Source organism: Chiloscyllium punctatum, chromosome 18, assembly GCF_047496795.1.
Source record: "Chiloscyllium punctatum isolate Juve2018m chromosome 18, sChiPun1.3, whole genome shotgun sequence".
In the NCBI taxonomy this organism is placed as follows: Eukaryota; Metazoa; Chordata; class Chondrichthyes; order Orectolobiformes; family Hemiscylliidae; genus Chiloscyllium; species Chiloscyllium punctatum.
This window is the reverse complement of record NC_092756.1, coordinates 73,390,655-73,403,722: the sequence shown is the minus strand read 5'-3', so window position 1 is coordinate 73,403,722 and position 13,068 is coordinate 73,390,655. Positions and strand designations below refer to the sequence as shown.

The following is a 13,068-nucleotide window of genomic DNA, read 5'->3' as shown; positions in this document are numbered from 1 at the left end:
CCCACATGCTGTTTGCCAATGGCAGTCGTTAAATACTGCACCCTGACCTCACATAGTGTGTATTTCTGTATGTTGTACTCTCACTAATTGGTTCTTAACCCTTCCATCTCATGCCAAATTGTTGGCTGCTTGATAAATTGATCCCACCTCCCATTTCTTCCCAAACAGACAGATGAGATATCAACCAAACTCCAACTTTGCACAACTCAAGTCTGAGGAAAATGGAGGAGACAGGAAAATAGCAAAGGGCTCAATGTTATTTTGTGCAGCACCTTGAAGATATTTGCAGTTACTGGGGAAGGTGAAAGTGGAGATGTTGCAAAAAGCTGCATTGAGGACAAATCAATACAATCTTAGCAGGCATTCAGCCCATTGTGGCTGTGCTGTCTCTTTCAGACAATTCTCCCCAGGATCTCCCAAATCCTGGAATTATCTTGTATAAGTTTCTACTAAACAGCATTTGCCATAATCTCAACACAGGCACAATGATTTTTAACAGAGTAGTTAAAAAATCCAGTCAATTTGGATTGAGATGAAGTTGACATGGGATGAAAATCAGCCACTGCTAAGACCAGGCTTAAAAATGAAATCCCTGAAATCCCAGATTTCAGAAACCAGTGCCATCGCCATTAGGCCACGAGGGCACTATATTGGCAGACCACTGGAAACAGTTGACCTCAAATGAGTGTGACAGCCAAGCACACTCCCAGATCTGTGACAACACACTGAGGGACACACTAAAGGTTCAGGCAGCTGCTGCCAAGGTGTAACAGGGAAACAACACAGTCTCAGGTCTTTCTGACAAATGATCACATCATTCTTTCAGTTCTCAGACCCTCTTGGTGCCTGACAATGAACAGAGATCGTTTTCTGTCCAAGTACAAAATGCCTTTCTTTCCACAACGATACAGAAGGTTTGAGAAATGTCAATATTTCAATGGTTTGTTGATTCTTTTCTCTCTGCATAGACTGTACACAACTGATATAGAACCTTTGTATGCATTTCCAAATGATGTTACAAACTGTTTCAATACTTTGTTAATAAAATCAAATTGAAACGCAAATCAAATTTAGTCTCCCTTTGTCCACATCACCAACAAGAATAATTGAGTAAAGTTGTGAGGAATTCATCAGATCAATGAGACTCCAGGAATTCTTCCAAGATGTCAGCAATGATCCCAATGAGCCAACCAACGAACGGGAACAGTCATTAGAGAGATCCATCGTGGAGCGACCAAAGAAGGAGTCGATTTGTATCCCTGCGGAGGGCCGCTGTCCTGACCTTGAGATGTATGCTCAACCGTCAGGAGATGGGTGAATGCCAGATTTAAAAATCACACAACACCAGGTTAGAGTCCAACATGTGGAAGCACTAGGTTTCGGAGCACTGCTCCTTCATCAGGTGGTTGTGGAGAATAAGATTGCAAAACACAGAATTTATAGCAAATGTTTACAGTGTGATGCAACTGAAATTGTATCTTGAGAAAGACCTGGATTGTTTGTTAAGTCTGTCATCTTTTAGAATGGCCAGGTTGGTTTTCGTTCTTTCATATGTAAATTGCAAAACTTTTATCAAAAGTTACATTCTCAAGTGAACTTTAACAATTGGTGTCATGTCGGCCCAGATGATGTATTGAAGGTGTGAGCTCCCCTGTGTGAGGCTGTCTGTGCCCCAATGGTCAGACTGATTCTAATCTAATAAACAGATTTACAGCATCTTACATGAATTCATACAGTTTTTGAGCAAAGTGAAATGTAATTCTGGAAGTACAAGTTCATCACACAAACTTATATGTGTGTGTGTATATGTATGTATGTGTATGTGCGTGTATTTGTATGTGTTTGTGTGTCTATGTGTATATTTGTGTGTGTGTATGTGTGTGTATATGTATGTATGTGTGTATATGTTTGTGTGTATGTGTGTGTATATGTATGTATGTGTGTATATGTGTGTGTATGTAAGTTGTGTGTGGGTGTGGGTGTTTTTGTGTATGTTTGTATGTGTATGTGTGTGTATATGTGTGTGTATGTGTGTGTATGTGTATGTGTATGTTGTGTGTATATGTGTGTGTATGGGTGTGTGTATGTGTGTGTGCATGTGTGTGTTTGTTGTGCATGTGTATGTGTGAATGTGTAAGTGTGTGTGTATATGTGTGTGTGTATATGTGTGTATGTGCGTGTGTTAATGTGTATGTGTATGTGTGTGTGTGAATGTGTGTGTTTGTGTTTGCGTGCGTGTATATGTGTGTGTGTGTATGTGTGTGGGTGTGTGTATGTGTGTGTGTGTGTATGTGTTTGTGTGTGTGTGTGTGTGTATGTGTGTGTGTGTGTGTGTGTGTGTGTATGTGTGTGTGTGTGTGTGTGTGTGTGTATGTAGTTGAATGGGGTCACCTGTAATGTCCCAGTTGATTGCTGAAGTGTTCTCCGACTGGGAGGGAACACTCCTGTCTGTTGACACTCATAACAGCCCCACCCCCCCCAACCGATACACACACACACACACACACACACACACACACACACACACGCACACAAGCACATATAGATTTCTGGGGTGAATTTGTATTTGCAGAACTACATTTTACTTTGCTCAAAAACTGCATGAACGACAGAGCGAAGGAGAGAATTGTGGCAACTCCCAGAATCAGGTGACTCAGTGGTTAGCACTGCTGCCTCACAATACCAGGGTCCTAGGTTCAATTCCAGCCTTAGGTAACTGCCTGTGTGGAGTTTGCACATTGCTCTGGTCTCCTCCCACAGTACAAAGGTGAATTGGCCATGTTAAATTACCCATAGTGTTACCTGTTTCCACACTGTAGGTAGTCTAATCCAGGGGAAGGATCTGAAGGCCCTAATTTACGAGGGCTCTAAGCCCATGCCTTTCCAGGACTTCTCAGCGGTGGTAAACCAGAAAAGAAAACCTTACGATGATGAGCCTAAGATATAGGAATGGAAGTCAGGCCATTCAGCCCATCGGGTCCACCCTGCCATTCAATTGTGAATGATGGGCATTTCAACGCCACTTTGTGGCACTCTCATCGTTCACCCTTAATTCCTTGCGTGATCAAGAATTTATCAATCTCTGCCCTGAAGACAATTAACGTCCTGGCCTCTGCTGCGCTCCACGGCAATGAATTCCACAGGCCCACCACTCTCTGCCTGAAGAAATGTCTCCTCATTTCCGTTCTAAATTGACCCCCCTCTAATTCTCAGGCTGACCCCTTGGGTCCTGATGGAAACACATTCCCAGCATCCACCCTTTCTAAGCCATGCATTATCGAGTAAATTTGTATTAGATCTCCCCTCAACCTTCTAAACTCTAATCAATACAATCCCAGGATCCTCAGCTGTTCATTGTATGTTAAGCCTCCCATTCCAGGGATCATCTGTGTGTATCTCCGCTGGACATGCTCCAGTGCCAGTATGTCCTTCCTGAGGTGTGGAACCCAAAATTGGATACAGTATTTCAAATGGGGCCTAACCAGAGCTTTATAAAGTCTCAGAAGGACATCGCTGCTTTTACATTCCAACCCTCTTGAGACAAATGGCAACATTACATTTGTTTTCTTAACCACGGACTCAACCTGCAAGTCAACCTTTAGAGATTCCTGGACTATCATTCCCAGATCCCTTTGTACTTTGGCCTTATGAATTTTCTCCTGTTTAAAAAATAGTCCATGCCTGTATTCCTTTTTCCAAAGTGCAAGTCCGAGCATTTGCTCAGGTTGAATTTCATCAGCCATTTCCTGGACCACTCTCCTAAACTGTCTAAATCTTTCTGCAGCCTCCCCACCTCCTCAGAACGACCTGCTTGTCTGCCTAACTTTGCATCATCGGTGAACTTCACCAGAATGTCCCCCAGTCCCTTCATCCAGATCATTAATATATAAAGTGAACAGCTGCGGCCCCAACACTGAACCCTACGGGACACCACTTGTCACCAGCTGCCATTCCAAGAAAGAACCTTTTATCCCAACTCTCTGCCTGCTGTCAGACAGCCAATTCCCAATCCATGCCAGTAGCTCACCTCGAACACCATGGACCCTCACCTATCTCAGCAGTCTCCCGTGAGGCACCTTATCATAGGCCTTTTAGAAATCTAGGGAGATAACATCCACTGGGTTTCCCTGGTCTAACCTACTTGTTACCTCTTCAAAGAATTCTAACAGGTTTGACAGGGATGACCTCCCCTTACTAAATCCATGCTGACTTGTTCTAATCCAACCCTGCACTTCCAAGAATTTAGAAATCTCATCCTTAATGATGGATCCTAGAATTTAACCTACAACCGTGGTTAGGCTAACCGGCCTATAATTTTCCATCTTTTATCTTGATCTTTTCTTGAACAAGGTGTTTACAACAGTGATTTTCCAATTATCTGGGAATTTCCCCGACTCCATTGATTTTTGAAAGATTGAAAATAGCCTCTACTATTTCCTCAGCCACCTCCCTCAGAACTCTAGGATGTAGACCATCGGGGCCGGGAGATTTTTCAATTTTTACACCTTTTAGCTTTTCTAGCACTTCCTCTTTTGTAATGGCTACCATACTCAAATCTGCCCCCTGACTGTCCTTAATTGTTAGGATAATGCTCATGTCTTCCACTGTGAAGAATGACACAAAGTATTTACCAAGTTCTTCAGCCATTTCCTTATGTCCCTTCACGAGCCTTCCTGCATCAATTTGGAACGGCCTAATTTCTACTTTTGCCTCTCGTTTGTTTCTTATGTATTGAAAGAAACTTTAACAATCATTTCTAATATTACTGGCTAACTTACCTTCATATTTGACCCTCTCCTTCCTAGTTCTATGTCTTTGTTATCCTCTGTTTGTTTTTGTCGTCTTCCCAATCTTCTGATTTCCCAGTGCTCTTGGCCACTTTGTAGACTCTCTCTTTCCCTATGAAACATTTCCTGACTTCCTTTGTCAGCCCTGGCTGTTTAATTCCCGCCCCCTGACGGATAATGTTTCTGCCAAGAGAAGACTGAGGGAGTTTGGGATCCAGTACTCTCTGAGGTATCCGGCGGTGCTCCGATAACCTTACATGGATCCGTACATCTCTTTGATACATCGGAGAAGGCAAGAGACTTTGTGGACAAATTAACCGAATCTGAACAATTTAGTATCTACAAATAGTGTTTTTTGGTTATGTCTTTGTTGTTTTTTTAAAAAATCGAGGAAGTCCAGTTGGAGCTTTCTTTTCCTTGTTTTCCCTCTTGGTAATAATCCGGTTTAAACTGTGTTTGGTGGCGGTTGAGATGTGTACTTTCAATTTCTAAGTGGAGTTATACCAGAGGATGGGTGGGGCATTTACCCCATCGAGCTGAAATGGTTTTTTACATATTCTTATAGCCTTGATAAATGGGGAAGAATATGATGTTTAAATGTTTATTGCCCTCCAGCTCATCCCTCAACATTTTCCTAGATGTGTTTTCTAAATTGATCAGTCAGGAGTCCTGGCATATCATTGAAAGGGGAGATTTTAACAGTCTCATGGATTCCACAGGACAGGGGTGGCCCAAAGGCCCCCCTCCCCCCACCACGATACCCTCTGGACAAACTAAACAATGAGTGGATCTGTGTGTGGAGTGAGGGTTGGTGGACATCTGGAGGTGTCTCCACCCTACAGGCAGGGATTTTACGGTTTTCTTTTCCAATCCACACAGATGTCACACCAGGATTGATTTTTTTCCAATCCCCATGGCAACCCTGGACTTGGTGGCACCTTGTACGATCGGTAATATTACCATCTCTGATCACACTCCAGTGTACCTGTTGGTTAAGATTAAGGACGTTACAGTGGGCCCAAGGCACTGGCAAATGGATCCCTTTATCCTCAAGGATAATACATTTGTGGAGTATTTCTCTCGGGAATTTTGGGCATTCTAGACATTAACTCACGCTCGGTTAGTAGCCAATCCTTCCTTTCAGAAATTGCCAAAGCCTATGCCAGTGGGTCAGTTATTTCCTACTCTGTCAGTCGGAGGTGGAAGAAGGGTGAGCAGCAACATCTCCTCGAAGCACTGTTGAAGGCAGCTGAGAAGGCCTACTTTGACAGGCCCTCGTTGGTCAAGTTACAGAGGATTACGGCGCTGCGGAATGCATTGAATTCCGTGCTCACGCAGACAGCAAAGAACAAGCTTAGTTTTGCAAATCAAAGGTTATATGATCATGGTTGACTGGTCTGGCAAATACTTAGCATATCTCGCTAGGAAAAGGAGCGCCCCTCAAGCCATTACGGTGATTAGGGAAGGGTCTGGGAACCGAACGTGTGACTCCAAAAAGATTAATGTGTCATTCCAGAGATTTTACTCTAAGTTATACCAATCTGAGGTTTGTGAGGAGGGGAGGGCCAAAATGGAGGCTTTATTCAAGGATCTGGAGCTCCCGGGTGTGACCCCCGAACAAGAGTCTTTTCTCAATGTCCCCTTATCAGAGCAAGAGGTGCAGGAGGCTGTGAAGCAGCTTCAGAGTGGAAAGGCACCCGGTCCTGATGGACTTCCCAGTGAATTCTAGAAGGAATTTATAAACATATTGTCAGGCCCGATGTTCAACATGTTTAATGACTCATACAGCCATGATTGTCTCCCGCCATCTCTGAGAGAGGCCAATATTTCGCTTATTCTTAAAAAAGGGAAGGTCCCAAGGGACTGTGCTTCTTACAGGCCCATTTCACTCTTAAATGTGAACTTTAAAATCCTCTCTAATACTCTTGTGTTAAGGCTGGAGACTGTGTTACCTTCTATTGTTAAAGAGGACCAGACGGGCTTCATAAAGGGCCGCAGATCCTCCAATAATGTTAGGAGGCTGCTTAATGTAATTCAAGTGTGTCAACAACAGTCAATATAGGGATTGGTGATTTCTCTAGATACAGAGAAGGCGCTTGACCGAGTTGAGAGGGCGTACCTTTTCTATACTCTGGAGCGGTTTGTTTTGGGCGAAGTTTTTATAAGATGGGTAAAGGTTCTCCACAATGACCCTCTCACTGCAATCATCACCAACAGGGTGTGATCAAGCAATTTTAACATTTTTGGGGTCAGCCGACAGGTCTGTTCCCTTTCACCACTGCTTTTTACAGTGGGGATTGAATCATTGGGGGAGGCCATTCATAGGGATCCCAATATATCAGCTCCAGACGTGGGGTCAAATTTACATCAGAGTTTATTGTATGTGGACAATGTCAGAATTCTTTCATCAAATCCAGCAGTTTCAGTCCCTCGCCTGTTCGCATGTATCTGTGTGTTTGGCACCTTTTTGGGGGACAAGATTAATCTTTCAAAATCAGAGGCTATGCCTATGGGTGGTCTTATGAAAGTGTTAAGTCTTGAGGGTGAATATCGATTCCCATTTAAATGGTCACAGGGGGGTGTTGTGTATTTGAGCATGTTCATTACTCCAGTTCTGAATCGGCTGTTCAAAGCCAATTTTGTTCAATTATTTAACAAAATCAAACAAGACCTTCAAAGATGGAGGCGCTTCTGGTCTCGTGGTTGGGTCGGATAGTGTTTATTAAGATGAATATTCTCCCTCGTTTACTATCCCCTATATGGATGCTCCCCCTGATTTTCGATAAGCAAACATTCAGGAGACTGAACGGCTGGTTCAGCCCCTTTATTTGACATCGTCAGTGGCCCCTCATTAAATGAGCTAAACTGCGATTGTCTCACAGACTGGGGGGAGTGGATCTCCCAGACATTAATAGCTACCAACTAAGCTCACTTTTATCCTACATGAGTGATTGGGCTTGTGGGGACCCTCTTTCAATGTGGTTCGATATTGAAACCTCCCAGGCTAAGGTGACGCCTTACTCACTTGCTGTGTTTGGACAAAATGAGGACAGTTAGGGAATATTGCCATAACCCAATAGTTATCGATACTGTTAAAGCATGGTGGGCAATTCGGCAGAGGGAAGGCAATATTGGCAAGACATCTTCTCTTACACCGGGTCTGCCAGGTTTTCAACAGGGGATAATAGATTTAGGATCCAAACATTGGGCAGTTAGGGGTGTGTCTTGTGTGGGTGTTTTGTTTGTGGGAGACACAATGATGTCCTTCGATCAGTTAGCACGGAAACACAAGCTACCGAACAGGGACTTCTTTTGTTTATTTCAAGTTAGAGATTTTATTCAAACAAAGACGATACTTTTGACTGATCCCTCCAAGTCCGACATAGAGAGAGGGGTGATTTAGCCCCATATCCTGCAGACCCCACAAAGTTCTGTATTTTTCTGACACAACATCCCACCAAACCCAAAACAGACCTGGGGACGTTTCCAGGGGAGATGAGAATTCGATTTGACATCAGACAAAGAAGATCAGTCATGAAGACAAAGCTTAAAAGTTAGCCATCCCAGATGGGACTTGAACCACAATTCCAGGCTGAGGAGGCCAGTGCCTTATCCATTAGACCACTGGGGCCACATGTGCATAGTTAAAATGGCAGCCTATAAGTACTGCACCCTGAAGCTCTCATATTGTGTTCTTCTCTGAGTTTTATACTCACACTGATTGGTTGTTCCCCTTGCATCTCATTCTAAATCATTGGCTGCTTGATAAAATTGATCTTACCTCCCAAATCTCCCCAAATGGACAGACAAGAAATCCACCAAACTCCAACGTTGCACAACTCAAGTCTGAGGAAAATGGAGCAGACAGGAAAATAGCAAAGAGCTCAATGTTATTGTGTGCACCAGTTTCAAGATATTTGCAGTCAGTGGGGAAGGAGGCAGTGGAGATTTTGCAAAAAGCTGCATTGAGGACAATTCAACAGGATCTTAGCGGGCATTCAGCCCATTGGGGATGTGCTGTCTCTTTCAGACAATTCACCCCAAGATCTCCCAAACCCTGGAATTTCCTTGTGCAAGTTTCTACTAAAGAGCATTTTCCATAATCTCGAAGCAGGCAAGTGATTTTTAACGGAGTAGTTGAAAAATCCAGTCAATTTGGATTGAGATGGAGTTGATATGGGTTGAAAATCAGCCACCACAAAGACCAGGCTTAAAAAGTCAACACCCCAAAAGGGTTTTGAACCTCCAATCCACTACATCAGAAGCTACAGTCTTACCCATTAAGCCACAAAAACTCAGTGCCAATACTCCACTGGGAATAGTTGATCTTAAACGAGCGCTGCAGCCGAGCATATTCCAAGATCTGTAACGACACACTGAGGGACACACTAAAGTTTCGGGCAGCTGCTGCCAAGGTGTAACAGGGAAACAACACAGTCTCAGGTCTTTCTGACAAATGATCACATCGTCCTTTCAGTTCTCAGACCCTCTTGGTGCCTGACAATGAACAGAGATCGGTTCCTGCCCATGTACAAAATGCTGTTTTTTTCACGACACAGAACTTTGAGAAATGTCAAAATTCCAGTATTTTGTTGGTTCTTTTCTCTCTGCATAGACTGTACACAACTGGTTTAGAACCTGTGTATGCATTTCTATTTGCTTTTTTATGAATAAAGTCTATTTTTTAAAAAAACAAATTTTGGAGAGAGAGAAGATCTGCCCGAACTTGCGAGACCCCCCTTTGTGGAAGAGAGCCAGCCCTATATCGGGACAGGAAGGAGATTCCAATGGCCCAGCATGGATTGTTCCAGTTAATACCCTCGCCTCCTTGACCACAAAGTGGGGAGGGAAGTGGGAGATGGCACAGTGCAGGGTGACACGAGGCAGACGGATGCACAAGATGGCCGCTGAGCCATAAGTCGGCCATTTGACACACAAGATGACCGCCAGACCACAATATGGAGAGAGACAGCAGAGCAAACACAGACACTGCCTGGGGGCACCAGAATGCCAGCACAATGCACTCACAACCGAGTTGATTAGTTTAAGGCGGATGGGAGAGACAATACACATGAAGAACATACACTGCCCGCCAAAGGGTCTGGGTCAGACAACACCTTTGATAGAAATGCTAACTGTTAGATACAGACTCAATACAGAGGGATAATAGCCAGGGCTGCAGTAATCGTCCTTCTCAGGAAGAGCGATTAGCGCCCATTACGACAGCAACGGACTTCCGCGCAGACGCTGAAACTGACAACTGCACTGAACTTAACAAAGGCCACGCTGGAACTGACAATAACTGCACCGAAACGATCAAGGATTCTGCAATGTTTACAATAAACAAGCCATGTTACAGAGACAATAACCTCATCACTGACCTATTATATCACAAAATGTATCACAGTATCTTGACCATGTGCTCCGGGTTGAGAGAAGAATCACAGCTGACCACTGTGCTGTTGGTGCTGCTCTCTCCCCGGAGCTCCGGGATTTCCTTGGACAATAAACTCTGTTGGTGAACCCCGACTCTGACTCAGAGCCTGGTGGTTTTCAGCAGTTGCCTTCCAACAAATGTTTGTCCAATCTGTGTTCTCCAACGATGGCCGAACTACCTCACATCTCCATCATAGCCTCCTTGCAATTGTATTCAATACCTTGACTAAGAAAGGTCAGGGCCCAAATGCATAGCCACAACCCCATCAGTTCCAACCTTGAACACCCAGATTTCAATCATTTCCATTGACATATTGGACCTTATCATAAATACCAAACATGCAGGTAATCTGGGGTTCAGCTGGTAATGTTGACAGAATATAGCTTACTCTGACACCAACACAACCAAACCAGAAGGTCATTTGTCCATAGATAGGTAGGCCCATCTGTTGGAGCCCCAGTGATCTCTTGGGAAAGGCACCAAATTCCTAAACCAGAGATTGTGAGCTCAAATCTTATTTGGGTTTTTGAGTTTGTTGAAACCTTCACTGTGCAGCTGATCTCAATCCTGTGTGGTCACGTGACCATGGCAACAAAATCAGGCATTCTCAATTGATCCTCACCTGGAGAAATTTGACCAGATAGAAAATTGGCCAAACTAAATTAAACAGCAGCTATCAGCTCCAGAGAACAGTGCAACGAAGATCAAAGAGCGACAAAGATTCAAGAAGAACCAGTTCCAACCAGACTGAGTGTTGTATATTGGAGAAGTGTCAGCCTGAGTCAATCCACTTTGTAGCTCCTGGCATGACAAGAGTCAAGGGTATTGGTATGACCCCATTGGATGATGTGAACCCAGCTCATGACCGTATTGGCCAAAGCCACAGAAGATTCTGGAAGACCAGGGACAGGAGAAGAGGAAAACACACCTGAACGCCAAACCCTTAGCAAAGCCTTGACTGGGTCCTGCAGTGGAGCTCTGACCATCTGCTCCAAACCTGTTCATAAAAACCCTCGCGTGAGAAGGGCAGACCATTCAGCCCATCACATCCACACTGACCCTCTGAAGAGCATCCCATCCAGGCCCAACCCCGATCCTCTCACGCTGCATTCCCCAAAGCCAATCCACCGAACCTGTACATCTTTCGGATGTGGGAGGAAACCAAAGCACCCGGAGTCCCCCATGGAGAGAATGTGCAAACTCAACACAAACAGACACCCAAGGGAGGAATCAAAGCCAGGTCCCTGACACTGTGAGGCAGCAGTGCTACCCACTGAGCCACCATGCCATCCCCAGGAGAATCTCAGCAGGTTTTCCGCTATTGTGACTGTGCTGTCTCTTTCAGAAAATTCACCTCAATCCTGCAAATCTTGTGCAAGAAGATGTTGGGCAACACTTTCCATCTAGAGATTTTCCCAAAGTTGATTAGAAATCAAGTTGACAAAGGGCAAGTGACTGACACCCCAGATGGGACTCGAACTCACAAGCCCTGGCTTAGAAGGCCAGTGCCATATCCATTAGGCCACTGGGGCCACACACCTGGGCAAAAATCACAGCCTTTATGTACTGCACCCGACCTCTCTTACTGTGTGTTTCTGAGTGTTATACTCTCACTGATTGTTTTTTACCCCTACCATCTCATGCTAAATTGTTGGCTGCTTGATAAATCAATCTCGCTTCCCATTTGTGTCCAAACGGACAGATGAGAAATTAACCAAACTCCAATGTTGCACAACTCAAGTCTGAGGAATATGGAGCAGACAAGAAAATAGCAAAGGGCTCAATGTTATTTTGTGCAGCACCTTGAAGATATTTGCAGTTAGTGGGGAAGGAGTAAGTGGAGATGTTGCAAACAGCTGCATTGAGGACAAATCAACAGAATCATAGCAGGCATTCAGCCCATTGTGGCTGTGCTGTCTCTTTCAGACAATTCACCCCAAGATCTCCCAAATCCTGGAATTACCTTGTGCAAGCTTCGAATAATCATTGTTAAAAATCAGACAACACCAGGTTGTAGTCCAACAGGTTTATCTCAAAGTACTAGCTTTCGGAGCGCTGCTGCTTCGTCAGGTGGTTGTGGAGTATAAGATTGTAAGACACAGAATTTATGGCAAAAGTTTACAGTGTGATGTCACTGAAATTATATGTTGAAAAACATCTGGATTGTGTGTGAAGTCTCTCATCTTTTCGAATGACCAGGTTGGTTTCAGTTCTTTCATGTGTAAATCACAAAACGTTTTTCATTGCCAAGTGAAATGGCAAGCTGTCCAATAAAAGCTAAATGCTGTGAATGCTGGAAATCTGAAAGAGAGAAAATGCTGGAGAAATCATGACTCAAAAACATGATTGAGTTTTCTGAAAAAGTCACAAAGAGGATTGATGAGGGCAGAGCGGGGGATGTGATCTATATGGACTTCAGTTAGGCGTTCGACAAGGTTCCCCATGGGAGGCTGATCAGCAAGGTTAGATCTCATGGAATACAGGGAGAACTAGCTCTTTAGATACAGAAATGGCTCAAAGGTAGGAGACAGAGGATGGTGGTGGAGGGTTGTTTTTCAGACTGGAGCCCTGTGACCAATGGAGTGCCACAAGAATCAGTGCTGGGTCCACTACTTTCCGTCATTTATATATATGTTAGTATCATTAGTAAGTTTCCAGATGACACCAAAATTGGAGGTGTAGTGGACAGCAAAGAAGGTTCCCTCAGATTACAACGGGATCTTGATTAGAAGGGCCGATGAGCTGAGGAGTGATGGGTGGAGTTTAATTTAGATCAATGTGAGGTGCTGCATTTTGGGAAAGCAAATCTTAGCTGGGCTTATAGACTTAATGGGAATGTCCCAG

General features: G+C 44.1%; 1 non-coding gene across 1 annotated transcript; it reads right to left on the bottom strand.

Moving 5' to 3' along the window:
• Positions 1–11,683: 11,683 nt before the first annotated feature.
• Positions 11,684–11,756, bottom strand: trnar-ucu (transfer RNA arginine (anticodon UCU)). The gene has a single exon. It is a non-coding gene; the product is annotated as a tRNA-Arg (tRNA).
• Positions 11,757–13,068: the final 1,312 nt, after the last annotated feature.